Source organism: Chrysoperla carnea, chromosome 1 (genome assembly GCF_905475395.1).
Source record: "Chrysoperla carnea chromosome 1, inChrCarn1.1, whole genome shotgun sequence".
Taxonomy (NCBI): domain Eukaryota; kingdom Metazoa; phylum Arthropoda; class Insecta; order Neuroptera; family Chrysopidae; genus Chrysoperla; species Chrysoperla carnea.
The window spans coordinates 72,129,799-72,154,989 of NC_058337.1; the positions used below are offsets into that span (position 1 = coordinate 72,129,799).

Genomic DNA, 25,191 nt, shown 5'->3' on the forward strand with positions numbered 1-25,191 from the left:
CTACACCAAATAAAAAAATACCTATAAGTAATATGTATTCCTTCTTATACTTTATATATACTTTGAATAACATTTTATGACTACATAACTTATTGGATTTAATAATTGGAAAATGAAATAAAAGAAAAGAAAACCAATAGACTAGAATAAAACCTTGATAAATACAGGCTAATATCCTAATTTGTAAAAAAAAAAAAAAAAGTTAAAATGTATGAGAATGAGACAACTTTTTATATATTTTCGCAAATCAAAGTATATAAAAATTCGCATAAAATTTATAAATAATTCAACACAAAAATACAATATCATGAATTTTTATAAAGTGAAAAAAACCGCTTTTTTTTTAATTCCGGCTAGAAACTATATACTGATTTTCGCAACAATTTTTAACATAACAAGGTTTGTGTTGTTAATAATGAAATGCTTGTGTTTTGTATCTATCTATACAAGAACCGGGTATGCTTGGTATACTTTTATTAATATTAATCATTACGCAAAAAGTTAGTAGAACATATACATAATTTTGCATAAAATATGTAATATTAAATGTATGGAAAGCCGCAGGTAAACACGAAATCAGTGCAGAATTTTTATTTTTATTTTAAGTTAACAAATGTCGCTCAATTCGCTTATGAAAGTTAGCAATCCGTATAACGAAAGATTTTATAATTGTGAAAAGAGAAGATTTGTAAAATTGTAAAGAAAAAATTGTTCTTTCTAATGATTTATTTTTTATAATAATAATAAACCCAGGTGAAATTACTTAAGTACAATAGCACTGAGCATGGGCGATATTGAGAGAGCTGCACTACTTAAGTTATGTCCAATAGTTTACAATTTTACGATATCGGAGAGTCGATTAATCCTATTAATTATAAATAAGAAAAAAAAGCAAATTTCAAAAATTGCCGGGCTCATAAGTGGTGTAGCTATGTCAATATCGCCCTTGCTCAGAGTTGTTGCACTATTTGAAAACTTCTTCTAGAGAAATGTTTGGCTATGAAAAAATAATTTCAGAAAATGTACACCGGAAACTGAAATAAAATAAACCTAATAAAATCTGTTTTTAGTGTTCAATGCCCCAAGCCGATTTATAGCGAGATAAGCACTACAAGCTTATAGTTTTTATTTTTTGTTAGGAGTTTAAAATAACTTAAGAACCAAACTTGCTAATTATTTTCGCATAAAGCTCATCGAAAATAAGTGTAGTAAATATGTATACCGAACCACTTCTAGATAAAAAAACATACTTCTTTAGTTTGTTTCAAAAAGTATAGTTTCAAAAAAATGAAACAAAATAGAATATTTTAATAAATAAGATTGTTAATTTTTAAAAAAGTGATTATTTCATAACATAATTATGTTAATTTTGAAAATTTTTAGAAATCACATCTAACAATAAAAGTTTTTATCACGAAATTACTGTAGGTGATAAAAATTATGTTGTCTTTTTTCATAAAATTTCATAATTCGTAATTACAATTTATGACTATTTTATCCTATTCAGTTTCAAAACACACGAAACCAACTTCATAGAAAATTTTGCAAGATCATTTGTAAAGATATTTGTTGTATGTTGAGGCGCTAAGAACATTTGGATATGATTATAGCTCGAACAGTTCTTATTTGGTAAATATGAGATAAAAGTTACAGCTTGCAATAAGCAACACGTCTAAAACTGCGTCTACAATCTTTACGCAGTGAACTACTGTCACTACTCACATTATTTAGCATCATCTTCAAACCTATTCTTATAATTTGATGACTGGCCGTGAGTCCTATTTATTATTTTTAAATACAAGGTTTGGAGTTAAATAGAGCAAACTATAGGTAAAAAATCAGCATCGTTACTAGGCGTCAACTTCAATTGAAAAAAAATGCACTGTTATCACTACCAGTGTAGTTGCTCCAATTTACTTTCGTATACTATGGAATGACGGCAACGATAAAATTTCCGCCAGGCTACGGTTAAAGTCTCAATTTTTTTATGCTCCATTATTTATTTACTACTTGGAATAAGCACCAACCTTAGATAATAAAATTTACATAATTTAAAAAACCCCCGAGATATATTTCGGGTACGGAACCCAAAATACGCACTTGAAACGTATCTAAGAACACTCTCCATTAAATTACCTTTTTCCTTAGAGCCTTCACCAAACTGAATCGATTTTGAATCATCGCCTATTTTTTAGTTGTCCCGGGTACGGAATTCAAAATCACATTTGAAACATAGCTAAGAATACTCCTCATTAAATTATCTTTCAAACGAAAGAAAAATAATACAAATTGGTTTATCCGTTTAGGCGGTACGATGCTACAGACTGACACACAGACACACATAGCGGTCAAACTTACAATCCTTTTTTGGTTCGGGGGTTAAAAAACAAAACTTAACTGTACTGAGTGTTAATTGTACAAGTAGTCGTTGTCTGGAGTATAATTTTAGCAAACAAAATAAAAACATTTATTAAATATAGCTTTATTTTGTATGTATAGGTATAGTAAAAAAATCAAGGAAGTGTTATGTTGGTATGTATGAAATTGATAATTTAAACACCAACAACACTCAACTAGTACTCTGAGTTCTTCTTTGAATGGAGACAAGGAAGGAAAGTGATTTATGACAATATTTTGTTATAAACAGATTATATATTGAAAGTGGAACGGATATTGGTAATACAGATATGTTTTTAAGATGCAAATATACATTTTAAAATGAAACAAAAACTATATGAATTTTATACAAGAGCAAACTGCTGCCCCCATCAAACGAAGAGAAATATTTACTAAAATTTTTTTGTTATAATATGATAAAAAAAAGAGACCAAAATTGCCCCTAAAGGCAAGTGAAGACATTTATATAGTTATGTCTGTGAATAAATATGTTTAAATCAGATTAGATTGGCTTGTAGTTCGGTATAAGACAGTACAAGAGTTTTTCAAATATCTTTCAACTAGTTGCCTTGTTCTTGCGTTCTGTTAGCTGTAAACAATTTAAAGACTGTTCGTTGATGGTAAGTAGCTTTGGTCGCAAATATTGAAGGTAGAATAGTCGAGTTAATGTAGCACGATTAAATGAAAAAAATTTTTGAAAATATTTGCAATAACAAAGGCACAATATTAATAATCAAAGCATCTTAAAATCAAGTTGAAATTCTAAGAAATCTGGAAATTTTCAGCGGTTTCACTAAAATCCTGAAGTACGCTGTATAATAGAAACGCATTCAGAAAATAGCAAAGTTATATGTCTTTGGTAGTACAAGCGCCCAGGCAAGTTTAGACTTGTGGTTGAAATTATTTGTACATTTATTTTCAACTTTGATGATAAATTTTGTTATAACTTGATGAATGTATACAAAAAATGTGAATAAAATTTTTAGATACCTGTCTTTTGAATTTTTTATATCTTGAAAATTATCGAAAATTGTCTTACTTTTCGTCTTATATTTTCAAGTTATAACATAAATGACCATCAAAATTGAAAAAAAAAATTTTTTTTGTGTCCCCACTACCGTGCCCATCCATACTTAATTAGTAGGGCACAACCTATTTTTTTGTCTTCAATAATTTATTAAGGTTTTAACTTTAATTTTAGTTTTTTTTTTTTTTTAATTTTCATCGACTAGTTTTGAAGAAATCTACAAAAACATATCATCCATCTACCGTTTTCCCCAAGATCAATGTAAAATATGCCTACTTTTGAAGTCATTTTTTTATTTAAATAATCGGGCAACCGTCCCTAAAATTTTGAGAATTGATTTAGACTTATTCCAACTTTACATTGAAAAAATCAAGCCTTTTATCCAAAATTTTCCTGGCATCGTACATCTTCTCAAATTCGTCTCAAATTTAAAATGTTGTTAAAAAAACGGAATTTCTTGCTTTCATACGCTATTTTCTAATTTTGGTTAAATGTTGTAGTCGCTATAAGTTACTAATTTCTATTTGCTTATTCAATAATGGGGTAAATAAAAAAAGAAGTGGGCTATAATGAGCTATTATATATCGTCCTGAATATATAATAAGCTGATTTGTGGAAATTAATAATTGATATCCATTTCAAACATAATACATTATTTAACTGTAGATAAAACATAATGAAATAAAATGTTAAAAAAATATACTTAATGTTCTACCAACACTAATTTTATTTAGTGTTTTATTGATATTATTATATTTCCACGATACGACGCACGACCTCTCATAGAAAATATGAATATTCGGCTATTTCGACTAAAGCATTGCCTTACGACCAAACCATGAATTGATAGTTTATGACTAGGACACTAGGTGGAACTAATAAACCAATGTATATACCAGGTATAATATCCAGGTTGTAATATCTATTAACCATGTTAATAGATATTACAACCTGGATATTATACCTGGTATATACATTGGTTTATTAGTTCCACCTAGTGTCCTAGTCATACACTATCAATTCATGGTTTCATTTTAAACAATCCAGCAGAAAATAACAACAAAGATATTTTGGAGGAAATATTCCAAGCAAATTTGTTTTAATTGGAGGAAGGCATTTCACAGAAGACATAAATTTGTTTTAACTTAAAATGTCGTTTAGAAAACAACTCATGCTCTGAACTAATAACATATACAGAATGTTCGATTTACATCTAGGCATATAAATATCACGAGTATGACAGAATGCATGCGTTAAGCAATGCATCAAAGTGAGAGGTATTATATACATGTGTTGAAGCTTCGATATGCGTTGAAATAGTTGTAAGACGCTTGGAGAGTGGAATTTTCTTTGCTGAATAGATGAACTATAACAGATAAGCCACGATACAAGTCACTTTTTCAATTTTATATTATACCTATAAACCCTCTTACTTAGATACATTGCTGAACGAATGTAGTCTGTCATACTCGTGATATTTATATGCCTAGATGTAAATCGAACATTCTGTATAAGTGATGCGGCTCAGTTTTGGAAATAGTAAGAGATAGAGAACAACTTTACATTGCAAAGTTTATCTTTATATATAACTATTATTGTAATTTTTTTTTGCTAATTTATTAAATTCCGTTGCAATTGATGGGAAAACAAGTATTGATAAATTTTTGCATTCAATTTCCGTCAAAATTATAAGAATGGCGAAAAAAGGTTTTCAGCAACAGTCGAGTATTATTTTATACCGAATAATTTCCTAATTAAAACTTTCTTTTATGTCTTATCTGTGATGAACTTGAAAACTTGAATTGATTTAAAAGCGAGCTTACGAGTCATGGTTCCAAAAGCTTCTATGCGATACCCAAAAAGCTTCTATGCGATACCCACATGCGGCTAGAAAAACTTTTACTTATTCGTTTTTTCCAAAGATCTACGTTAAAAGTTCTAGCTGGATTATTCAAAATGGGACACCTGTTATAATATACTTTGTTTGCATTATAACGGTTGAACATAAATTTTGTTTAAACAGTATTCGATATACCCTCACCATCTGATACTACACTATGGTATGCCTAAAGCAAAACATTAAATACAAAACATTAATAGTTTTAAAAACTATTTTCAATAAATGAAACGAACGACCTTGATAATATATTAATAAATTTTTGTTTATTTACCGTTAATAAACAAGTATAATATATTACCATATTGTGTTTATAATTCTTTAAAATTAATGTACCTAATTAATATTTTTATTTTTCATCAATTTTTTATGTTTCACTAAAACATGTAGATTTGACGTTATTAATATGGCGAAAATTTTAATGTGATATATTATATTGAAAACTATTTGAAAATAGGATATTTTATAAACTGTATATCGCCCGTCATTTTTATACTGAATTTGTTATAAATTTTGTTTATGTGTTAGCAAACCTGTTGTTCACGTGCCGCATTAATGCTACTTTTTAATACGCTTTTATAACCTTGACCTGTAACTACTTCTTACTATAATTGTAAATAAATATTACAACTCACTTTTCTTTCATATTCCAGTGCAGTCACGTATTTCAAAGAGCGGTGGCTCAAAAGGTTGTTACCCTAGATTATTTTATTCTTTTATTCAATAGGGGGTTGTTTGGAGATCATAAATAATATTTGGGAAATCAATGCGTTTAATCTTCAAACCAATTTATGTCTAACTACACGCTACGATTGATAGAAAAAAGTGAGTCGCGTTAAAACTTTTTTCTATAAATCGTAGCGTGTACTTTGATATACATCGATTTGAAAATAAAACGCAGACAAGCCCAACGACACCAAAATCATCAAATTTTAATGAATAGAATGCAAGATGTGGGCCTAAACTTATAAAAAGTTTTTTTACATGATGGTGGCGAAAGGTTTAATTTCGCAAATACGCAAAATGAATAAATTAATAAAAAAATCTAGTGTTTCAAACTTTTAGGCCAGTCCGTGACTGCACTGGAGTGTCACTGCTGTTTATAAAATCGATTTGTAATTTTGAAATCTATCATAAATCGAAACTATGATGAACCGACATTCAAATAGGGTGGGTAGTAGAAGCTGTTGATAACAGAATGTAAAGTGAAGGAGAAGCGATGACAAGTTCAACTTAATTCAATTAATTTTAATCAAAAAAGTAACAAATAATTTCTAAACTAGCTTTTGAACCGTTTAAGTGTTAAAATTATCTTATACCCGATTGTGACTTAACTTTATGCAAATTTTTTTTTTATCGAAACAATCAATAAATTATTTTATGTAAACTTAGAAAAATTAGTCACTAGGTCAACCTGGCAAATTTTTTGTGTTTGTTATATCTTTAATGCATATCAGGGAGTGTCGTTCGCGAATTGCAACTGCTCCTTAAAGAGAATATTTTAAAAAGGGCCTATCTTAGATGAAGAGAGGAGCGTACTTGTGGTACTACAAGATAGATATGATTTGAGTACAATCGTAGGCGTTCCGAAGATCTGATATCCCTTCCAAAGTGCTCTGTTAGCAAAGGGTTTGCGACTATAACAGGATACTGGTTAGGCGGCAAGATGCTGAACTCCTGGACCTGACAGTGTATCACGACTACTGCGGGAGCTGTCACAGTGGTGAGGAGGAGGAGGAGACAATGTCTCATCTTCTCTGTCACTGCCCAACTCTTGTCATGAGCTCCAGCCTCTCTTTGACGACCTCTCCGACCTAAAGCCTTTCGACGTCAAAACACTCCTGCTGTTCTTAAACAGCTCCAAATGGATTATGGAGTAGTGTCCGGAGATGGGCTAACTCTTTTTCGGTCACAACGGACCCTATGGTCTAAGTGTATCCTACCCCAGGACAGCCACTCTAAACTAATCTAACCTAACCTTTATTCTATAATTTTATCAAAACAAGAAAAAATTGCCATTCACTAATTGCAACCATAAAAATTTACCGACTTCCTTCAGCGTAAACGGTGCCACAATACATTTATAAATTATCCCTGATAAAAGTATTTCAGGCTCATAATGATGAATGAGCCTATAAACCTCGAAAACTATTTCTCATTGATTACTATAATATGGAGAAGTGATTTCCACTTATTTTCGTTTTTTGTGTGCAAAAATTGAAATGAAATAAATTTTGTCCCAGTAAAAACATTTTTATGCCAAAAAAGTGTCTAGTACCTATGCGAAACTTTATTTGCAAAATTTTCAAATATTTTATATATTTATTAGGGTGGGTATTTAGTTGTATTTATATAGTTAGACAGTTTGCACTTAAAAAATTAAAGATTGTCGCTTTAATAACCAATAACCTTTTTATCTCATTAATTTTGACTAATTAATGAGATATTTAAAAACACAGATGTCTAGTAAATGATTTTACAAGTTAATAGTTTATGTATACAACAAGTAGTTGTATGACGTAGTCGAATGTATAAAAGCAGTTTTTCTTATAACCTTTACATATAATATATCAATTATAATTTAAATCAAAAAATTGATCAGACTAGTTTTACGCTACAGGCTGTCTCTCACCTCATTAAATAAAAATACTTTCATTTAAACTAATTTTTATGTGTGATTGCATAGATTCACTTACTATGCCTTTTTATATATTGTTTATCTAGTTGAAGGCCACTCAGTACATGAATAATTTATTATTAATAAACTCAATGAGAAAAAATGTAACTATTAATAAAAAATTGTTCACACACCAACCTAAGAAGATACGTCTCTCAAAAGACATTTAATAAAACTTACAAACATGATTAATTGATTTAAATGTACGATGTTCAAAAGGAATCATTCAATCATTTGATTTGCCACATTAGTTGTTTTTCTTTTTACAGGTTCAATTTTTTGTATTTGTAATATTTTGCTATTTTTAAGATTTTTGTAAATCGCCTATTTTGGTGCTTTTTCATATTTCTTTTTTTTTTTCAATAATAATTATAGTCCAGTGCACTTAAATCGTAGAGGTTTGGCTCAAAAGTTTTGACACTAGATTTTTTTTATTTATTCATTCGATAGGAGGTTTTCGGTCACCTTAAATCTAATTTTGCATATTCGAGAAACTAACCTTTTCGTCGCTATCTTGGAAAATGACTTTTTTTAAAGTTTGGCCTATTGCGTTCTATTCATTCAAATTTGATGATTTTGTCAAATTTCAAATTTGATGATGTCGTTGGACTGGCCTGCGTTGTATTTTCAAACCGTTTTATGGCCAAGTGCACGCTGCGATTGATAAAAAAAAACTATTTGCAAAAACCGTTACAAAAGGAAACTCACGAAAAGATTATTGACTTTGAACCCGAATAACTTTTTTTTTATCAATCGTAACGTGCACTTGAAATAAAAGGGTTTGAAGATAAAACATAGTCAAGTACAACGACATCAAAATCATTAAGTTTGAATGAATAAACCGCAAGATATAAGCCAAAACGTAATATAAATCGATTTCCAAGTTGGCGGCGAAAGGGTTAATTTCCCGAATACGCAAAATCAGATTAAAGGTGTCCAAACAACCCCCTATCGAATGAATAAAGAAAAAAATCTATTGGCAAAACTTTTGGGTTAATCCGTAAGTGCACTGAAGTATTAGAGTTTCACAAACTATTTTCAAAAAAATGTATTTAAATCTTTTATTGTAACTGATTCATCAATTTTATCACTGTTTATGTGTAACACAATATCGAATCAGGCTAAATTTTTTTTATCTCTTCAGATGAAGAATTCTCACTTCACAAATAGAAAAGTGAAGTTGGTTTTGAAAAATCTTTATTAGTATACAAAATATGAACATTTAAAATTCCTAATTAAACAAAGAGGATACCCACTAATGACGTCATGCGTTGAGATCTCCATAAAGATATCATATAAAATTTTGTTTTGCTAAAGGAGATGGGCAATCTATGAATGCAATCTTTGATTGCCTATAACTTCTTCATTTTTTACATACTTGAAGAATCATAAAATAAATTGACTATTAATTTTTTTCCAAGCAATTTTTAGAACTGCACAAGTTGCCAGACTTTAGTGCCCAGTGACACAGAAAATTTGAAAAGTGAGATAATTTTTAAGGATAATTTAAATTACAATTACAGTAGAACTCCAATTATCCGAACTCCGACTATCCGAATCGCCGATTATCCGAATCACTTTCAGAAAAAAATTTGTTCAAAAAAAGTCTAAGTGCGCGATGAAAGACGATGAAATTGTTGAAAGTGTGAGAGAAGATGTTGAAGTGGAAGTGGAAGAAGAACTTTCTGCTGATGTTGAAGTAGACGCTGGACCATCAGCTAGTGAAGCATTTGCCGCCTCGAGACTACTTTGAAGTGGATGGAGCGTCAGCCCGAGTGTGACCACTTGCAACTGCTCACCGTCAAGCGAATGCGTGACCTGGCTGCCCGAAAACGGATGAAGACCGCAAAACAGCTTACATTGACGGAGATGTTTAAAAAACAATGATTTTTATTTCTAAACTTGTACATAATTACATTTTATTTATATTTAAACCATGTGAAAATATCATGTTTCTTTCATTTAATTCAATAAAAAAATAGTGCAATATCAAAACGTAGCTTTTTTTCTCTCCAATGGCAATTTTTTTTAAAAAAACTCCGATTATCCGAATATTTGATTATCCGAATGGGTCCCGGTCCCCATTAATTCGGATAATTGGAGTTCTACTGTAGTTAGTATTATTTAGTAGGTACCTACACAATTTTTTTAAGAAATTTTTATTCACTAATGCGGATTAAAAAGGCGTTCATTTTACAATAAAAGTACAAAAAGTTGGTATTCAAAAAGATTGTTATTATTTGCTTTTCAACGTGTTTTACGATTTCTAAAGGTTACCTATATTTTATTTATTGATTAGATAATAATAATTAATTATGAAACTGATGCTCATTAATTATATTTTGTGAATACCACATCGTTCATTGGATGATAGGTCAACTATTTTAAATTATATTTATTTAAAGCATCAATTTAAATTTTTGTGTGTAGTATTTGAAAAATGAAAGTTTTCAAAAATTTCAATGATGAAATAACTAATTTTATTTTTATCTATTTTGTGTGATAGATTATTTTTTATTTAATGAGAAAAAAAAGTTTTATGTTTAAATATATTTATTTATATAAATGTCATTTTTGATCAAAAAAAAAAAAAAATTATGTAAAAACAATAATCATTTTTTTTAATGTAATTTTTTTTATTTTATTCTTTTATTACATGCTAATTTATCTTGTTTAATTTGCTTCATGTACTTGTATACTTATTTCAACTTTTTATTACATACGAAAGTACTTTTAGAAGATTCGGTTTGTATCCACGATATTTTGTGATATACGTATTCTTTTATATAGGAGACATTATAAACTAGCGGAGAACAAAAACGTTCGTAGCATGAGTTTTGAACAAAGCAAGTTCGAAATAAAAAAAAAATGCTCAAACAACAAGAAAAAGTAAACTAAAATGCTTTAAAGAGAAAAGAATAAATACCGTTTGACTGTAGGGATAACCAAACGTATTTAGGTTAAGTTAGGTTATATTGACTGTCCATGGAGGACACACTTAGGCTATAGAGCCCATTATTATACCATATATGTGTTATATAACATTTCCCATTTATCAGTTCCTCAATTTCAGAGGCTGAATTCACCTCCTTCATCCATATACCATGCACTACATCAGCCCATCACAACTATTAATGCGACCGCGACGGCGGGAATTGAACCCGCTACCCTATGTATACCGCGGATGGAATTGGTTACGCCTTAACCAACTGAGCTAATAGTCCAAACGTATTTACTAGGAATGAATTTGGAAAACAGACGTGAAAGTCGAAAAAGATTTAAAGTGTCATATTATAATGAAATATAAGTAAAATTATATTATTAGAATCTTCTTGTCATAATTAGAACATGAAAGAAATAGATCGATTAGGTATATTCGCTTGAATAATCATTTTGTGGGAAAAACTAAGAAAGCTCAAGTATCAAGGTGTATTTATATAACTATAATAACTAATGCATATGGCTTTTCAAAATTATAATATAATTTATTTACACCAAAATGCCGAACTGTTAATAATTTCTTTACCTGCTGTTTCAGACTGATTCAGTAAATAACACCTTCTATATTAAAATAAAAACTTGTTACTTAAATTTCTGAATAATGACTTGAGATTCTCGACTGTCATTTCTCCCTACTATCTATTTTAAGTAATTTTAAATTTGCTATCATCAAAATTTAATAAGGACAGGTATTTTCGAACTCCATTGAGAATTTCAGGTACATAATGAAGTCCAATTTTTATAACAAATTAAAATAAAAATAAACAAAAAATTTGAAAAGAAAGAAGCAAGTCCAGTAGTTTGCATAGCGACTTTAACAGTCGAGGCCCATTATTGGCTTTTAAAATCGCTATGCGAACTACTGGACTTTCTCCCTTTCTTATAGATTTTATTTATCGCGGTCGGGTTTATGATTTTTGTATTTTATTTTATACTAGATTTTTTAGTGTTTTGGCACTAAACAAACAGTGTTATTATCCTATATCAAAACTTTTTAAATCAATTGATTATCAAAATTAAATATACTTTATAATTATAATCTCCTTTTAATTTCCTTTATTTGGATACCCTATACACGATAGATTTGGTTAATGTTTTTTTTATTAGCTTAGCTGTCAAAATCCATCGAGCCGTTTCTTGGCAGATACGAGGTAATAAAGAAATTTACAAACAAATAGGCATACATACATACTAGATATGCGCGAAAAACATTACCACTCCTTAACAGTTGGGTGAAAAATACAAATTAAAAAAATAATGTTTTTTTTTTCATGTCGGTTAAAAATAAAAGATATTCGTGATAAAAAATATTTTAATTAAAAGAGTTTTATTTGGCCAAAGTGAGAAAAAAATAATTTTTATATTAAGCCATCGTATTTAATACGTGATTATACTATGCCATAATTATTTTTATTAATCAAAGTATATATAATGAAGGCAATTGCTTTATTTCACCTAAAATGACTCTCTCTCTTCATGTATCTATCACTTGATAATCCTTCATTTTTTTCGGTAAGGTATCCTAAAAAAAATTTGCATTTCTACAATAAATAAATTTTGTAATAAAGGAAATTTGTAATAATTATTTCTGTTTGGTGCTACCGCTCTGTTCATTCAGGTGTGGACAGATAAAAAATTATTATTGAGTAAAAAAAATATGTGTAAAATTATTTTAAGAATTTATTAATTATTTTTTTTAAATAAATATTTTTTTAACATTTATTTTTCTGTTTTATTTTATATTCAGCAGGTTGCTACATAAAAATTATTATAATTAATCCAATTAGATTGAATTTCATATTTTTGCATTTACAATTATTATTAATTATTAAGAGAAAATTTATTGATCAATATAAGTAATAATTATTACGTTACAGAGAATATATAATTAGTCCAAAAATTTTATGTAACACTAAATTTTTTTATTTTCCTTTTTTCCATAAATAAAAATTTGCTGTCCAAATTTAACATATCCTATGTAATAATGTTACTTTGTATATGCTGATTTAATGATACGGCTGTAGAAGTGCGATGGGAATTCGACAAAATTACTATTTGTTTATATGTCAACTATACTTTTTAGGAATTTTTAAATTGAAGGGCTTGAATTTACGTTGTAGAAGAAAAACAAACTATTAAAGTTTTGAAGACACACTCCTCGATGAAAAATGGGTTAGTAAGTTACGTTGAAATTATTATGACTTTGCCTTTATGAGAAAGTTAAACCTTACATAACAACAAAGTTCTGTCATAAGAATTGTTTTTTAAACGAAGATTATACCAAAACTTAAATGCCTTAGATTTCAGAAATATAAAAGTGTGTTAAATTTTCTATGTTGGTAATAAATTTTATCCTCCTATATTTCGTCAACATTACAAATTAGCGTATTATCGAATTTGAACCGCATTAAATAAAAATCAATAATCCAGCAATTCGAAGCGACCTTCATGCTATTTCAGCTTTCTAGTTACTAAAATTTCGGAATAAATCTGTACAAATTATGTAAACGAAGAAATATTTCCTTAATTTTTTTAGAACATGTAGAAGCTAGTTGAATGAATAATTAATTATACGGTACTTCGAGATATTCTAGGTAATATTGTCTGCCCACGAAGGACATAGTTAGGCTATAGTGCCCATTGGGATACCATATGTGTTTTACCACATTTTCCGCTGATAATTTCATTTATCAGCTCCTCAATTATTTTCAGAGGCTGAGTACATCTTCTTCATGCATATACTATATGCACTACACCAGCCCATTACAACTATTATATAAATTAATTTTTGTTGTGATGGCGTGAATCGAATCGCCTTAACTAACTGAGACAATTTTTGAAGAAAATCTCAACCGCCCGAAACAAAGATTTGGCATTGTATGAATTGCTTTGAAATTGGGCACAGAAAAACGCAAATTTGAAGTGATTTACTTTAGTTTAAATCGCAACGAAAAATTTCATGAAGTTGTCTTAAAAATTGCGTATTATATTGAATTATTTTTTTGCAAAATTAAACTAAAATGGATTACTTATATTCGAAATTCAAAAAATAAAGGCAAGTTTTAATTGAGGTTTGTATTTTTTTTTAGATTTAGTTTAATTATTCCGTTTTCAAAATTAAATTTTTGTATTTTTGTATTACATTGATAAAATAATTAATATTTAAAAAAATTTTCTTAGTTTAATGTGCAAATTTAATGACAATTTGCAGTCAGTATTGATTGCATTAGGGTGAAAGTATTGTATATATACCATACACATGTAGATGGGTAATTATTTTCTAATATGCAAATTTTTACCAAAAATTATTAAAAATATATGCCTATATAAATATATATTTTTTTTATTTACAATTATTATTCAGGAAACGAAATTCAATATGTTTCTATTATTTGTACTTTTTACATAAATTTGTAAATATTCTATTTATTTTTCAAATCAAATTAGTTTAAATGAGAATAAATTAAGGTGTTTTAATTTGAAAATGAAAGTAAAAATATTGTTACAATTATATTAATAAAATTGGAATATTATCGTATACAGGTAAATTCATTAATTCCGTACAACTTAAAAAATTTTTTTTTAGCATTCATACAATTGTACCTACTGTAGTTTCAAAATCATTATCGAGGACCCTAAATATTTTTTTATTGTTACAGTTTTGGTTTAAATCCCTTGTTCTGGTGCAGAAACTTTTACAGGCCAATATTAACTCAAGTTTGGGAGAAGATCGTATAGAATTGAATTTGGCGAAGCTTGAAAACTGAGACTTGATCAGTTTTGAATTAACATGGAATGATTACAGATATTTGCCCAAGCTCTCGCCCACAAGTAAAAAGAAAAATTTTTATGTTAACCCGGAATGACCCAATTGATATTATGATGGTTGCCATGTTAAGTATAACTCAATGTTTAATATATTGTACAGTACATACGTGTGCCAAGTTTTTAGATTTTTATACAGACTTGATACTATATTCAATAAACAAGTTTGCGACAACGTATGTTTGAACATATGTGCTTTCTTTGCTCTTACGGCCAATATCTCTACTACCATTACATTAGCCTTGGTTAAGGTTGTTCACTTGGGGCAGTTATTAACCACAATCATCTTGTCAGACTTTTTTGGCGGTTTAAATTGTCACCATACCGCTGCAAAGATTTACTTTTACTCTCTTTTAACAAAAGTTGGTGGATAGAATTTTCTTTAGAAAGTTTATTAAATAATTTTAAAAAATTAAAAATGATATAAACATATTTATACAATTATTATTTTCATGATCTAATGTGTACCATTTGAACTGAATCACCCAATAACTACCTACATATATATATATTTATTTGTTACTAATAATTAATAATGGTGTGGTTTCCTCCAATAAGATTGTTATCGAAAAATAAAACTTTATGAATATTTTAATTTTTTTGTTGATTTATTAAAAAATTTCTATTATGTTTCGTTTTGTTTTTATGCTTTTTAATTTATTTGTATGTAAATTTGTAAGTACATTTAGTTAAAATAATGATATTTTTGATATATGTCGACTGATATTTGATTACAATATTTACTGTTTTTAGTCATATTTTCCCCGAAAATATACACTCAATCGAAGGTTAACGAGGAAGGATGAGAAAGTGTTATAAATTCGTTTCTTAAGTCCCAGAACACATTAGTGGGGAGACTGATTTCAACAATTTGGGAAGAAGAGATTCTCAATTGAAAACCTGCAATCTTTCGACGTTCAGCCATTGAACTGCAGTACAGCGTCACTCAATTAACCTTATGGGGGTTGAAATTATGTTAGTTAGTTAGTTATGTAAGTTGATTTCATGATATTATAGTACAAAACATTAGGAAATGAGGGGGTACTTTGACTTCGGTGATGGAACTCCGCTTCTCCGAGTTTTTTTAACCTATATAATGAAAGTTATTAGCACCTATTTCATCCATTCACAGGCGAATATAAATCGAAAAATTTGGTTAATAATTACCAGTTTTAAGAATATGAATTATGAACACTATCTTCTGATTAAAGATAAGACATTTAGATATATTAAATATGCAAATGTGGTTTTATTTGGTTGTATAGTCAAAGAAGAAAAACAGCCATTGATAAGTGTAGCAGACAAGTATATTATAAAGGATCGAAGAATGTAGCCTTAAGATAAATAACTCTCAGGTACATTCAAATAAAAATAAGCAAAAAATCACAAAAAAAGCAGTGGAACCGAATTAAAAAACAAATTTCTATAGATAAAATTTCAAATTCATAATACAGTTTTACAGCAAATAATAATCTGTTCGGTCGCTTAAAAATCACCAGATATTTCCCTCTTGTAAGAGAGATATCTCTGATCGGTAATATTACATAACAAAATATATTTATTGTTTTGCGGCTGAGCTTTTTTATTAACTATAAATGAATAGAAGTCTTTTACCCATTTCTTAATTTCAAGTAGTACTTAGAACCAAAACGCCATTGTAAGCAATTAATTTCAAACAAAATTAAGCAAAATATTTTATACCACAATGATGATAGTTTCTTCATCATTGTCTTTGTGTATTTGGTTATATTTTGTAAGTCATTTATGGTGTAAAAAACAACATAAAATAAATAAAAGTAATAATTTCTTTTACTAAAGAAAAAACCAAACGCTTACCTCAAACACACAACATTTTAGAATTCTTGGTGTGATTTGAAGCATAATAAAATATTCTTATGAATTAAATATTGCTACCAGCTAAAAACAAAATAAGAGCATTTATATAAATATGCTAGGCTATGTAATTTTACGAGTGTATACTGAAGTTCAAAAAAAACTGACTCAAATTGAATATTGCGGGATTTCCAAAGACTAATGGAAGTAAAAAAAGAAGTAATAGCACCACAAAATTCGTAAAGATGCATAAACTATCTTGATTTTGAAGATTGCAAAATCTGTTTTTTAGCAAATAAAATTTTGTAAGCAAAAAAATTGGACTATCGTTAAAAATTAAGGCTTAGAATAACCTGCAATATCTTCAAGATATTGTTAAGAAAGTTCAACGATTATTTAACATTTTTTGGTAGGCCCAAAAAATTACATTTTTATACTTTTTTCGGTAATGAAATTGTGTGTTTTTGCATCTTTTAGACATTAAACTAATCCGATTAGCATGTTTTTAGATTTTTTGATAATAATACAGATCAAAATTTTGACTCAGTGGCCGAGCGAGTAAAGGCGCAATCGCCTTAGTCATTTGACTACAAGAAAATTGTGGGTTCGAATCCAGGCAGAGGCAGTGTGATCAATTATAATTATAGGAGCTTATCGTCGCTTGATTGAGACCAGTGTAACCGACTCATAAATTTAGTTGTACATTGAAATGTAATGTAAAATAAATAAAAAGATAAAAAATATTGATGAAGGTGACCTCTGTTATAGATGGATGTCTGAAAAACGGAGGTTAAACCTCGTTATTATTATTACATGTGAACTAATTAAAATTGAATTTTACTGCATTTTTATTGAACAAATCTGTACATAAATAATAATAACAATAATAATCACATAGCTAATTATTAACACGATATAATATAAATATATAATCAGTAGTAAGTTAACTTAGTAATAAGTAAATTTATGTAAACTAACAAACTTAATCACTTGAGTCAGTCAGTGTAAGTAAACATTTGACCGACTTCCATCTATAATTTTGTTTATTATTGTATTATTATTATCACTATAGTCATAGCATACTGTGTCTGTCTACTCTCATGTCTGTCAGTTATTGTAAACAGAAACAGTTAAGAAGTTTTATAAGCAGAAGGCATTTCATTCTTCTTTCATTCTGAATTCTGTATGCACACATAACAACAAACACTAACTTCAGCATACAAAATCTACATATATATTTATAATGGGTGTTTGAATAAAGTTGAGTATAGAACACAGAACTGTAAATCTCAATTGGTAAATCCTCTTCTACAACGCAAAATTGAAAGAGAGAATTGCTGGAGAAACCTTCCTTCCGTTTTGTATCGTTGGAAAGAGACTTTGAGTTAATTAAAATTTTCTCTAGTTTTCTACCTTGAGAATCTTGTGCGAAAAGAGAAGCTGATGAAAAACATCAAAATTTTCGACCCTAATCCGATTTTTAATGAATAACTGTTTTTCTTACACCTTGCAGCAAAACTATTTCTATATTTTTTGTACACCGTTAAATTGTCTACAATTTTGACTATTTAAAAATATCTATTGTTAGTAAGATATGGCGCTTCAAAAAAATGTCAAAAAATCAGAATTTTACTTTAATTCTTCTGTCATGCCAAATTAAACTAATTTACTTCTCTGATGAACGCCAGTCACATTCACATCATATGGGTATTGATATTAGTTACTTTTCAGATCGATGGATCATACATACCCATGGTATGTAAGTGGTAACCTCCTTATTATTTGGCTGTCGTTATTATTCTAGCAACAAAGCCCGTTTACTTACTAATATGGAACTACAAATGGAACTACATGTACTGGAACCACTATCTACCTACGATACCAACAACAGATGCTCATCTTATCTTACATTCGTACTTTACAATCCCATGAAGGAATTCCACGAAATGTCTGAATAGAATGGCAAATAGGGGAGAATTGGGCTCACTCAGGTGACCAGGGTCGCTTCTGATACCCCGGTTTCACACTATCACAATATTACATTATTGACTTACTACATTTTTCACATTTCCAATTAATTGGTAGGTAGGTATAAGTATGTCTACTTGCATCAACACAATTATCAGTCTATCATTATTATTTTATAGTAATTTATAATAATCAATATAAGCAGCTTTGATATGTATCTATATTATTTCGTTCATAGTAATATTAACTATCAATTTTTCTGATTCCAGGCATAAAAAGTGGTTGCTGATAATAAATTCTGTGTCGTCAGTGTTCGGATAAAGAATAGTCATTAAGTACCATTTTTGAAACATTAAAACAATACAAGGAAACACACTTGGCTTCGTCAGGTCGTAGTCCACATTTATCTAAGTAAATGTAGATATAACAGCGTAGATATAATGAAGATATAACAGCGTAATTCGATAGTAAGGGTTCTAATGCTGAAAGTCTTTGATGATCCGTAGGTTTAACTACTCTTTGCACCTCCTTTTTAAAAATGTAAAACTGAGAATTTATAGCATATTGCGAATAAAGCAAGCTCTCTGGTCGAATTCGAAGCCTCCTTGATCAAATAACAAGAGCTGGATTCTTAGGTCGAAGGCTTTCTTGGTACTATTAGCATTGTCAACACAATTTTAGCATTAACTTTCATGTTAATACAACACACATCAGAAATACCTGACTTTGTACACTGTATAAACTACTATTACACGATTTGTAATATACGGTTTTAGAATTTTGGTATAGCATTCAAAATAATGATAATTTTAAATATTTTAGAAATTTTAAAAACATTAATTTTAATGTTTGAATTGCAAAATACTACATGTGAAGAGATTATTACTATAGATTAGTACTCAGAACGTAAAACGTGAGGTCGAATTCGTAAAAAGAGCAACTGTTCTAATTTTAACTCCTCAAAGATTTCTTTAAGATTTTCGTAAAGCGTCTCGTTTAAACAAATAGCGATGATTTTGCTTTGATGACATAGGTCAATTGGGCTTTTTTCCGTAGGACCCATCTTGTAAACCGTTAGAGATAGAACAAAAGTTTAAATGTAAAAAATGTTCCTTTTAAAAAAATAACCAACTTTTGTTTGAAACATTTTTTCGTAAACATCACTGTTTACCCGTGAGGGCGCAAATTAGGCGTAAATTGTATAGTATGTATTATATGGGAATATCAGTTATGTATGTGTGACATGGATGTATGTGTAATGTGATAGAGTAATCAACACTGCCTATGCATAGTATTTCAACAATTAACTCAGTCAATTGTTTGTTTTCACTTGTTAAGTATGAAATTTTACATGCCTGTGTCTGTAATACTGCATCTCTTATGTATATTGTCTTCGATTAGCATTTAATTTACATATTAACTAATTGAATATAGATCACACTGTATTTATGAAAGACACATATTCATACTTATATATTTTAAAGCGAAAGTTTTGTGAAATTGTTATATATAATATGGTAATATTCTCTTTTTCTTTCATTTCATTCATATTATTTTATACCTGACTTTAACTTACTTCTTACATTACACTGTTTTTTTATGATTTTCAATTTGGTTTCTCTTTTAAAAAACTCAACAAAACAACACAACACTTATTATTATTAGTAGTGATTGATACTATTAAAATTCTTATTGGTAAAGTATGGAAAAAAATGTAAATGGTTAATAAAAAAAAAAAAATAAATAAATATTTAAGTTTTATTTGTAAACGTGCCTCAATCATCTGGATAATTTCACATATTTTATCTTTTAAACAAAAGTATAAAAATCTTTAAAATAAATAACGATATAATATTAAATAATGGTGCTATTGTTGGCCAAAGAAAATAATACATGATAATTTACTTTAGGTTAATTGTTCCATCAAATATTGACTTTTGATATTTCATTATGCATGAATAATGGCGAAGTATCAAAAACTATTCATTTGTTTCAATGGATATTATTGAAGTACCTTTTATCTGTTTGTACTGATTTCGAAAGCATTATCATTTCGTAATATACAGGATGCTTGTTTAAGTTAGCAAATGTTTGAAACTCGAAAAATAAGATTTATGGATAAAAATGTTGGCGAACATCTTAAGCTGACATTAAACTTTATCTAGGTTTTCAAACTCAAATAAAAGCTGACTCTACTCTATAACTAGTAATAGATCGATAAACACTTTAAATTAGAAAGTTGTTAATGATTAAAAAGGTAATATTTTTTTTTTTTCGAAAAATTTTCCGGAAACCGTACAGTTTAGGCAAAAACGGATTGAAAAGTTTTATCCAATATAAAAACTGTTATATCCTATAATCTTTTCTGTGGAATTTACATACTCATCGAAAAAAAATTTCCAATAAATCCAATAACAGTGGTTTGTTTTTCTATAAAGACCATTTTTGTTCAAATTGAAGATAGAGACGCGCTAAAAGATGATTTTTGAAATCAATTACTGTCTAAGCTATTCGGTTTGCAAAAAAATGTTTTAAACAAAAAATGTTTGCGTATTTATAAAGAACAACTTTCTATTGTAAAGTGCTCGTATAATGTTTGCCCGTTATGAATTTGAGTGAGATTTTATTTGGACCTGAAAACTAAGACTGGATTCAATACCCATATAAGACGTGTGCCTTGAAAACTAACATTTTTCCTTTGAAGCATTTCCTCGATTAAATTTATTGTTCGAGTTTCACGTGCATGTCAAGTTAAAAAAGACACCCTGTATGGTCCTATATGTTTAGTTATTTGCATAAAAAGAACCCTTCTAAATTATTTTCTTTCAATAATATTCAAACTTGTTTGCTAATCTGAAAGAAAAAACTATTACAAAAACAAATAGATATTGGCTATGGAGATATAGAGATGCGTCTATTAAAATATCATAATTTTAAAAGAGAAGAAATATTCAGGAGAGCGGAGTATAAGGAGTTGAACAAAGAGCATAAGAGTTGCAGTTTACCGTATGTTTGCCTTATCTCCCGAATCGTGCCACTTAAGCTTAAAATTAAATGAAAATTTTAACCAAATTAAAAAAACCAAAGATTACCTTGGACACTCCTGTATACTTGCAACTTTGCAAGTGTGCAATTTTTAATTATCAAAATTAATGATAAGCATTGAAAATAAACACAAATATTTTTCAATTCGATAACAAGACTCTTTATGATCAGATTGTTTAAAGATCCTGTATACAAAGTGTTTAATGTCAGTGCTTGCATTATTTTTAATAAATTAGAAATGCTTAAAAAACCATAACAATTATGGAGGTCTTTCGGCCGCCTTTTTGGTTTTCGAAGTTTTTCAAAACTATTTTCAAGAATATTTTATCGTTTTTGAAATATGTATTCACTAGATGCAGTTACCTTTTTTTCTTCCTATCTATTTCAATTCTATAGTAGGTTACTCCCAATATTTTATAGTATGAGAAAATGAAAAACAAAAAAAACTATTTCAAACAAAAGTTGATTTTTTTAAAGAAACATTGTTTATATTTAAAATTTTATTCTATCTCTAAGGGTTTATCAGCTGGATCCTACGGACCAGACCCAGTTGACGTATGTTGCTCATATATGATCCCACTTTTTACGTCTTGAGAATCACAATTTCAGCTTGATATTTTTTACTTTTTGAGTTATCTTTTGAATTATTCTGTCTACGGGCGCAGATATATAGCCCGAAAAGGACCAATTAGGTGATTTTATGAACGTCTATACCACTTTTAGTCGTATCATTAATATTTTTGAAGGTCACAAACTTCGGACTAAAATTAGTATACCTTGATAAATATTTCATATGTACATTGTATAAAAACCATAAATAACAAGTTGGAATTCGGACGATATTTTATTTGTTTGCCATATTAAACGAGTGCAATTATGAAATTTGTTCAATAATTTTTATTAATAAATTTGTCAATTATATTATACTTAAATAAATATAACAAGGTCGGATTACGAATGAATATTAAAAAAAACGATTTTTATGTAAAAATATTAAAAGCATTTCTTAATCAATTTAAAACAAGAATTTTATTAAATTTGCTTTTTATTATATAATTCAAGTGTATCTAAATAAAGAACTCAGTCGAGAAGAATGAAGCGATTTCTTTATAAGTTTATAAAAATAGATCGAATGAAGGTCTGCTAAAATCTTATTGAACATGGACTGGCCTGATACTAGCGAATTCACAAAGAGTTTTTTCGGTACCTATTCGAATTTTTTTTAAACATATTGGAACTCGATCCCAGCGCACACTTGCCGGGTCTAATTTTAAAAATCTTAGCTAGTACACGGGTCTATTTAAACACTCACATAAAAGTTCATCAAAATCGTTTCAGCTGGAGAATGTAATATTGAAAGAAACACAAAAAATTTTAATTAAAGCCGCTCCAGCTGGTTAGGACGAGTTCAGTAACAAACACACGAACAGAAGAATTAAAAATATAAAGAAGACAAGTGAAAACAAACAATTGATTCTGTTAATTGTTGAAATACCATGTATAGACACTAGACAGTGTTGATTACTCTGTCACATTACAAATACATACATGTCACACACATATAGCTGATATACCCATATAATACATACTATACCACTTGCACATAATTTGTGCTCTCACGGGTGAACAGTGATGTTTACGAAAAAATGTTTCAAAAAAGTTATTTATTTTTTTAGAAATTTTTGTTCTGTCTCTAACGGTTTACAAGATGGGTCATACGGACCCAAGACTCAATTGACCTACGTTGCTCATTTACGAACTCGACCTCACTTTTTACGTCCTCAGCACGTTATAAAAATTTGAGCTAGATATCTCTTTTCGTTTTGAGTAATCGTGATGACAGACGGACAGACGAGAGACGACAGACGACAGACGACAACCGGAAATGGGCGAATTAGGTGATTTTATGAACACGATAGATACACGATAGGTGATTTTATGATAGTATACCTTCGTATTTAAGAAGTTGAATTATTATTACCTATTAATTATGGCCCCTTTTTCATTAATAATAACGTATTTTTCACTAATATCAACTTTCATAAAAAAGAATAGAACAGTTCCCGTATGCTGTATAAAAACGTGAACATATTTTTTGTTTTATAATTTTAAAATAAAATTTCCAAAATTTTTTCGTAGTTATTAAATAACTGATTTATCTTAAGAACTCCTCATACTATGTAAAAAAAACTATTTATTTTTAAAGATATTTAAAATATGAATACTCATTTGCTATTCAAATATTGATTAAAAGTTTTTTGTTTTAAATAAATTTTTTATTTAAATTTTATTTGAAATTTTGAATAGATTTGTAATAGAAGTCAAGTTAAGTTAATTATTATTGAAATCACTTCATAAATTTTTTTTTAAATATCTATGCGTGATTATCCTAGCTTTAAAAAAAACCTAGGGCAGTTGGCAACAGAAAGTGTAGATAAAAAGTAGTTTTGAATCAGTAATTAAAACGGAATAACATACCTTGAATTTTACAAACTTGGGAATTTTTTCCAAAATAATTAATTGCTTGAAATTTGAGTTATAATCAAGGAATGCAGAGATATATTTCTGCACCTATGATAGTATATCCTGTATAAACTAAACTTATAATAGATTTTAGGGAAAAAAATAAATCGAAAATGGTCATTAGACTTTTCGATAACTAGAATATTAGGTTATATGCTAATTAGCCTAGTTGCGTAAAAGTGGCAAGGCTAAATCGAAAAATGATAGCTACCTAACTTAAAATTGATTTGACCAACTTATTATCAAAGGCATGGCTCTAATGGCCACATAATATGGCTATACCTAGATAACAATATTATTATGAAATTTCAATCATCGGTCATCCCTATATATTATAAATGTGAAAGTTAGGATGTTTGTTTGTTTGTTTGTTTGTTACTCTTTAACGCAAAAACTAAAGAATAGATTTGAATGAAACTTATCAATAATATAGCTCATACATCAGAATAACACATGCGTTATAATTTATAAAGATATATTAAAAAAAAAATAAAGAAAAAATTTCATTTAATTTGACATTACCATAAATTACATAATAGTCAATTTAAAAATTTCATAGCCATCTTTTCTGATATACTCAATGAATTATGACTTTACATTTCACTGTGGTGTTTATCAATCTTTACTTTTAAACTCAGCGAAGCGGGTGGGTATCACATAGTTTCTTATAGTTTACATACTCGATTTTTAAGATAAGATATGTCTTTTTTTGTAACCCTTAATTATATTTCTAGGCAAAACGATAACAGGGTTTGCTACTACAATTTCTTTTTAGCCACAAAAGCCGTAAAGTTTAATCTTTAATCTAATAAAAGAGTGGAATGATTGCAATTAATTTTTTTGTATGAAAGTTGGGTCAATTGAAATGGAACTTGTATGAAAAGTGTATGGATCACCAGCGTTTTTTTGTTGTTTTGTTAAGTAATGTTTTGATGATAATGTTGAAGCATTGGGAAGAGTATAATAATAAATAAAATTTATTAGTTTAATATTATTCTA

At 28.6% G+C, this 25,191-nt stretch overlaps 1 protein-coding gene across 1 annotated transcript in view; it reads right to left on the reverse strand.

Moving 5' to 3' along the window:
- LOC123290744 overlaps positions 1-25,191 on the reverse strand; it is a 114,548-nt gene that overhangs the window by 83,696 nt on the left and 5,661 nt on the right. The window lies entirely within an intron of this gene.